The sequence below is a fragment of the Sinocyclocheilus rhinocerous genome, unplaced genomic scaffold (assembly GCF_001515625.1).
Source record: "Sinocyclocheilus rhinocerous isolate Xijiao unplaced genomic scaffold, SAMN03320098_v1.1 scaffold534, whole genome shotgun sequence".
Lineage (NCBI taxonomy): Eukaryota > Metazoa > Chordata > Actinopteri > Cypriniformes > Cyprinidae > Sinocyclocheilus > Sinocyclocheilus rhinocerous.
The window spans coordinates 2,295,838-2,303,642 of record NW_015646352.1 but is presented as its reverse complement, the minus strand read 5'-3'; the positions used below and the strand labels follow the sequence as shown (position 1 = coordinate 2,303,642).

Here is a 7,805-nt window from a genome sequence, read left to right as displayed (position 1 = left end):
TTTAGAAATTTAATTTTTAGGGTGAACGAGAAAGAGATTCACTTGATTAAACTGTAAGTCCTCATATGCACTGATATCTTCCTTAACGCAAAATAAAAACGATATATGTCGTTTTAACGATCTGTCAGATACCTTCTTGTTGCTGTATCTCGTTTAAACATTTTTCGTATATTCCTCAAGATGTGCATGGCTTGTTTTGGATGGAAGTGTTACCGGAGGTGGATTGTGAAGAGGACGTTACTATAACAGATGATGAAGAGAGAGCGCGGGACCTGGAGAGCAGCCTGTCTAACATACAATAACCCCTACAGCTGCTCACATGTGAGGTTACTAAAGTTCGTCAACATGTGGTAAACTCATGTGTTCATGTTAAAGCAATGATCAGCGTTTCTCCATAGGCGCTCCTCTCACATGCACACGCTGGATGTTTACATTAGCCACAAACATCAGGTAATGCGCTTGTAGGGTAACAGACTAAGGTCAAACACCTTAACAAAACTATAGGGTACATAGTGCATGAAGATAGAGGGTACTTAAAACCCACCATGGCCTCATTATATAATGCGCTGTATTGTATCTCTACAAGAATGAATCTCATGAAGACTGTCAATAACACGTCCAGGTCAGGGTTATTATATATACTTAACTAAAACTAAAATCATTAAATAATAATAATAATAATAATCCCTTAATTAAAAACAAACAAAAAAAATGTTAAATGAAATAAAGTAAAATATAAAAATCTTAAACCTTTTTTATTTCAGCTATTTGCCATAGCAACATTTCTCATTTTCAATAAAGTAATAAAAACTAAAACTGAAATAAAAAAAATGAATAAAAACTACATAAACAAAAAGTAATAAAAATGACAAAAACACTACAAAAATTACACAACACAACAAAATGTAACTGAAATGACTAAACATTAAATAAACTAAAATAAAACAAGCATAATATAAAAATAAAAATAATTCAAAATATTGATCAAATCTATAATATTATCTCAGTGATACTAAAATAACACTGGCCCAGGTCATATTCAGAAATTAAAGGGGGAAAAAAAAGAAGTTGTACTTTTCATCAAATACATACATACATACACACATATTCTCATTCTTATTTTCTTAGTTTTTATTTTGTAATACAGTAATGTGAGTCATCCTGTTTGCACTTCTTCACAATTACTATTATTTTATTTTATTATTTAAATCAGCATAAGTTTAAAATCATGATGTAATATAATACATTTTTATTGCATTATGTTAATGATGGGACTTTTTTTTTTTTACAAATATCATGAAAATAACATAGCAATACAAATCTTAATGGCCCTAAATTCATTCATTATTTAATATTTAATGTCATATTTTAATATATTTGAAGATATTCATTCGTAAAGCGAGTAATGCAAGTAAATGCTACAATTATTGTTCATTGAACATTAAAACGGGTCTTGGAAACAGTCTACAAGCTGAAATATTATTCTGTAAATCATGTATAAATAGTTTATAGTTTTATCGTATTATACTTTTCCATATTGCGTAACATATTACAAATATCATATGTTATATCAAATGTTGCAATGCAGATGATTTCCTATTTAAAGTAGTATTTGAATATATGCATGTAATGCAAATAAGTTTAAGTCAAAATGTTCCTTAAACATGGGTCCCATAACAGACTACACATACAACAGTACAAAAGATTATTAATCATCTTTCTGTTTGTTGGTCTTTATTCTTTATTTCTTCAGTGCAAAGCCAACACTTCAAGTGGACCTTTCCAAATGTCCATCCTCATACAAGGAGAACTCTGCACAGGAGAAGCTCATGGTAGCGATGGCTGAAGACTTCCGACAGCAGTATGCGCTCTTGTACCCTGATCACAAAGCGCTTCTGCTGTGCCCTGTGAATGAGTGCGGTGTTCAGGTGCATACAGCAAATACGCTTTCCAGACATGGCAACATTACCACAAATGTATTGAATACTCTATTTCATTACATTTTCTTATTCCACTGTATTTCTACAGAAATTTGTGATGCGAGAGCTGTACAACTGGGAAGGATGTGCCAGTTTTGTGGCTGATTATTTCTCATTGGAGCTCTTGGATCCACCATTTGCACTTGTGAGAATCTGACTCGACTCATGATTGTTGTTTTTGCATCTTGGATTCAAAAACATGTTTTTATTTCATATCTGTTCTTTCTAGCCCAAGCAGCTGTCATCGCCCACCTGGGTTTTGCAGACTCAGAGAGGCACATGTTTTGATTTCTCCATCGTGCTGTGTAAACCGGTTGTTGGGCGCGGGATACAACGCTAACTGCGTCAGTGGCTACGCTACAAAAGAGATGTGTCCCCTACTGCAGCCTCAAATCCAAGTAAGCACAACTTACAGTACACACATTTAGATTTAAACTATAGAGTTAAAATAATAAAATATTTCACATTGCATGTCAAATAAATTTAACATGTTCTTTTATGGTTTGTAAATTTAAACAAATTAACTCAGTTTGCCTGATCATTTATATGTGATCACTTTAAAACAGGGGTCTTCAATGTTTTTCAGGTCATGAATCCTATGGTGTATAGATAGACAGAGTAGGAAATTAATATACAGTAACTAAATTGAATATAAATATTTATTATAATTATTCATGAATTTATAAATTGCTACAATTCATGTAGTTTATTAGGAAGTAAATAAAAAAATCATAAAAATAATATTTTTCTATGCTTTATGGTGCTTAAATTGCAAATCTATTAATAAATAAATTAATTTATTTATAAATTATTCTAAATGTATGTGGTTGGTTGGTATAATAATTATTGAGAGTCGTATTTCAGTCCTGTCCTTTGACATGCAAATAGTATCATATTCATGTATTTACATGCTTTTTATGCCTAAATTGCAATACTATGATAATTATAAATTATGTAAATTTATTAGACAAATGTTAATTTATAAATTATAATATATGTATTTATTTTTGTTGCTAGTTTTGTAATAAATAATAAATAAACATAATTGATGTAAAGTGGTCATGCAAGTCATATATTTGTACATTACTTTTTAATCTTACTTATTACATCATTTTAATATGGGTGGGACAATGAAATGTGTAGCTGAACTTCAGCTTTTTTCATTTTTTGTTTTGTTGTTAATATTGTATTTTCACATATTTTATGTATTTTCGCAAAATTTAGTTGGAGATCAGTTTATAATTGGCATCCTCCCTGAATTATTTCCACAGATACCCTAGAGGTTGTAGAGCAGGGCTGTCCAAACTCGGTCCTGGAGGGCCGGTGTCCTGCAGAGTTTAGCTCCAACTTGCCTCAACACACCTGCCTTCAAGTTTCTAGTATCCATAGTAAGAGCTTGATTAGCTGGTTCAGGCGTGTTTAATTGGTGTTGGAGCTAAACTCTTCAGGACACCGGCTGAAGCAGCCGCACTGAAGAAACAACTGGATGCAGAGAGACTTCAGAAGGTTGGACAAAGAATGTTTCAATGAAATTCCGTTTGATTTTTGTCTTGCATTCTCACCGGTTCCTCTTAAAAAGGAGCAAGAACATCCACCAACTGACCCTCTTCGGGGCTTGAGAGTTCACTGCTGGGTTCTGGTGAGAACCTGAGAACTTCTTCATTGACCCTCTGACAGGCAAGAGCTACTCCACCACCAATGAGAACTTCCTGAGCATAGAGAGCGTCTGGAACCATCAAAACTACTGGGTCAACAAGCAAGATTGCACTTTCGGTTGCCTTTCATCCATTATCTAATATCTCTTGAGGTTAATTAATCATAAAAAAATGTTTTTTTATCCTAATAGATGGAAATGCGTTATTCAGGGGGTCTGAAGGTTATCCAGAACAGGAAAGCCAAGCTGGAGAATTCTGCTCCTTACCTTCTGAAAGATGGTCTGGTGACCAAACTCGCTTACAAAGACCTTGATTGTAAGACCTTTGCAAATGTTTTTAGTCCCAACATACCCTGTCATGTTGTTCATGTATATTTATATTAACAAATTAACTTTTAAATAATATTTATTGATTTAAAAGCATGCTATAGGCATCATATAAATAATGCCTTTAAATAAATAAATACATTAATAATAATAATACAATATAATATAGTATTTTTATAATATTTTAGTAATTATTTATATGTATAATTATATATGATGATCTGTATAAATGTATATTAACAAATGAATTAAGCAAGATTTATGTATTTAAAAGCATGTTATAGGGATGTTCACCCAGAAATGAGAATTCTGTCATTTAAATAATCATCATTAGAATTTAATTCATCATTTAAATAATGCCTTTAAATTCTTCTGATTATATTTAATAATATTGAATAATTATGAAATATTTTAAATAATAAGTATTAAATATTTATTTAAAAGCATGTTCATTTAGCTTTTAACCTGTGTTGACATTAAGTACAAACTCACTTTGTCACTTTCATAAATAGATAAATCTTATAAATATCATGAATACATTTTATTTTATTTTATTTATTTTAGCCTGTGTTGTCAATAAGTACAAATTCTCACATTGACACTTTCTTAAATAAGTATTATACATATAAATATAAAAATATTATAAATATTCTGAATAAATATTGTTTGTTTGTTTTATTGTATTGTTTTAATTTAGCTTTTAGCCTGTGGGTTGACATTGAATAAAGTCAAAGTTTCAAGAAAAAAAGCTGAAGATTAAAATGGTAATATTTTATGAGAACAAAGTAAAAAAATTAGGTCCTAATATTATGAGAAATTAATAGAAAACACAAAATGGAACAGCAAAGACATTTCTGTTTCTGTCATGTCACAATGCATAACCCCGCCCACAGTAAAATCTCATTGGTCCAAATCTGGTTTAAAGGGGTCATCGGATGCTACATGCACTTTTACAATTAGTTTGAACTGAAATGTGTGTTGGCAGTGTGTGTACACAACCACCCTATAATGATAAAAATCTACCCAGTGTTTTTTTTTAATCTACTAAATTCTTTACCACTTTCTCAAATCGAGCCGATCTCAGATGCCTAATGCTACAAAACTGCGTGCTCTGAAAAGAGGTGTTTTTTACACTACGAGAGAGAAATTTTAACAAAACTATGTTACAGACTTTTCATTAAAACCCTAAAGAATCATATCAACTTGTGGAAAATGGGCATCCGATGACCCCTTTAAAATATCTGGATTTTAAAGAAAGCGCGGACTCTGTCAAAAAAAAGAAAAGAAGAACTAAATGATTGGGTGATGTGTCCAAGACAGTCTTATGACAATTCTTAACTATTTTTCACTTTGACAAATTGGTGGCGAATTTGTACTCATTTGTACGTTTTCGAACCACCTGCAAATTCCCCACTGAGGGTTAGGTTTAGGAGTGGGGTTTATTATAATCATACCAACAATGTATGAATTTGTATGAACTTGCAACTTTGTAAAATACTTTCGGTTTCTTGTGAGATCATTTTCGCTGTGGATAGAAAAATAGTAATGAAAAAGGTTTATATTTCGTGTTTGCGTTCACATCTTGTTATATTTTGTGTCTTCAGGTGGATCCTTCTGCAAAACCATACAAGAACTTGCAGTTGTATGAAATTCTTGTGGAATTGATGAGAGAAGAGGAGAATGTTGAACTACGAATCAGAGATTCAGAAAAAGAGGTATTGCAGTTCACAAGCACCATTATAAAACCGTCTTCGTCTAGACTATCGTGTTGATGTTAGCATGTGTGTTTCAGGTTAGGTCCATCCTTTCTTCAAGAGAAAAGGACAGTAATAATGATCTGCTGATTTCTATCTACAACCCTACGAGGAATGAAACGGCCCGTCGGCACATGGAAGAAAAGGTGAATCAAGACTTTAATCAGTCAACCGCTTTCATCACACTGATCCAAACTCCCACCTACCTCTGGTTCCTTTTGTTCCTCAGGAGCGTATGGCTAAAGAAAAGAAGCAGCGGCAGAAAGAGAAAGAGCTGGACCTGCTGGCTCCATTCCAGGTCAGACTGGGACTCCCAGAAGTCCTCAGACGCCAGGACGCACTCCAGCTGAAGACCGACTGTCTGAATGAGTTTAAACAGCAGCTCTTTAACAAAGCCAGCCTCATCCAGAGCAGAATCGAAAAGGCACGTTAGTTCATTCAAAAAGATTTACCACCTTCTGTGTAGGTAAATTCATAATTGCTTACAAACATAAAACACAGAAGCTAGCTAGCAGTACATCAGCAGTTACAATCTGATTGGATGAATTTGAATGTTTGAAAAGATAAACCCGCCCATTAAAGGCACGGAAACACAACATAATCTTTGGTTTGCCACTTTACGCCTTCCTGAATAAGGCCAGAAAAAGCTTCTAGTGAACTGGTGAGCTTGTTTGTTCAGGAGAAAGTTGCAGAAGAAGCAGCTGTGGTACCAGAAGAACTATCTCAACATGACCAATGAGGACGAGGACGATTACCTCACCTACTGCTCTGACGCCATCTTCACGATCCACGTTCTCAAAATGACTCATTCGGTACACACTTCAAATCATTTGCTGAAGAATACGGTTATGACAACATGACTTGACCTTTTTGAAGTACCTCATCTAGTTTTTCAAGATGGTACAAAGCCAACTGTAGCTTGAGTAGCTTTAGAAGTGTATGGGCAGATCTTTGCCATGTTGATTGGCTTGTGAACAAGCATGCTAGCACATTTTTGTTTTAGAAACACAGGAGTAAATCTGTATATTGTCTTTGTAGGGACAAGGAAAGAGCACCTCAGTATCTGTATCTGGCACTTGAGGAGAAAGACGAGACAAGTGTATCCCAGTATGAGACTCCACCTACCCCAGACCGTCATGTATGACCTCAATAAAGTTTTCCGGTGCATCATTTAGGACGGTATTTTCTTTTTATTCTGATAAATGTCAAGAAACGGATACAATATCTGATAAACTATGTGGAAAAAGTGATTTTGCCACAAGAATACACAACTGTTCTAAAGTTTGGGCTCTGTTAGATTTTTTTTTTTTTTTAATGTTTTTTGAAAGAAGTCTCTTAAGCTCACCAAGGCTGCATTTATTTGATCAAAAATACAGTAAAAAGAGTAATATTGTGGAATATGTTTTTAATTTAAAATGTTAATATATTTGAATGTAAATTATTCCAGTCTTTAGTCACATGATCATTCAGAAATCATTCGAACATGCTGATTTGTTGCTCCAGAAACATTTAATGTAAAAAAAAAAAAAAGAGAGAAAAAAAAAAAAAAAAAAGTTGTACTGCGTTTTTACAGTTTTTTTCATAATTCTTTGATGCAGTGTTATTTTAGTATCATTGATAATCTATTATAGTTTTGTTTATATTTTGAATTAGATTTTAAGTTTTGTTTCCATTTTAGTAACTGTTTTAGTATCTAGTTTTAGTTTGTAATTATTAATATTTTTGTTTTTAATATCTAGCTTTAGTTTTAGTTATTTTAGTACTTCAACTTAAATTAAAAAGAAATGTTTCAGTAATGATTTTTAGTTAACAATAACCCTGCTCTGAATATTAAGTTAAAAATTACAGCATTGTTTTTTTTTTGTAACAATGTGAAATTCTTTACGGTTACTTTTAATGTAATCCATGTTTGCAAAAAAAACTAACTCAAACCCCACATTTTTGTAGAGCTATACAATACACAATACTTTTACAATATGGATGTACATTAATCTATATTGTAATAGTATTGTGCACTGTACAGCCGACACACTCAGCCCCTTGAAGTAAAAATTCAGAAGAGCATCAGTGTATAGTTTGTTAAATTATATA

General features: G+C 32.7%; 1 pseudogene; it reads left to right on the top strand.

The window, feature by feature from the left end:
* Positions 1-200: 200 nt before the first annotated feature.
* Positions 201-6,858, top strand: LOC107707406 (dynein regulatory complex subunit 7-like; annotated as a pseudogene).
* Positions 6,859-7,805: the final 947 nt, after the last annotated feature.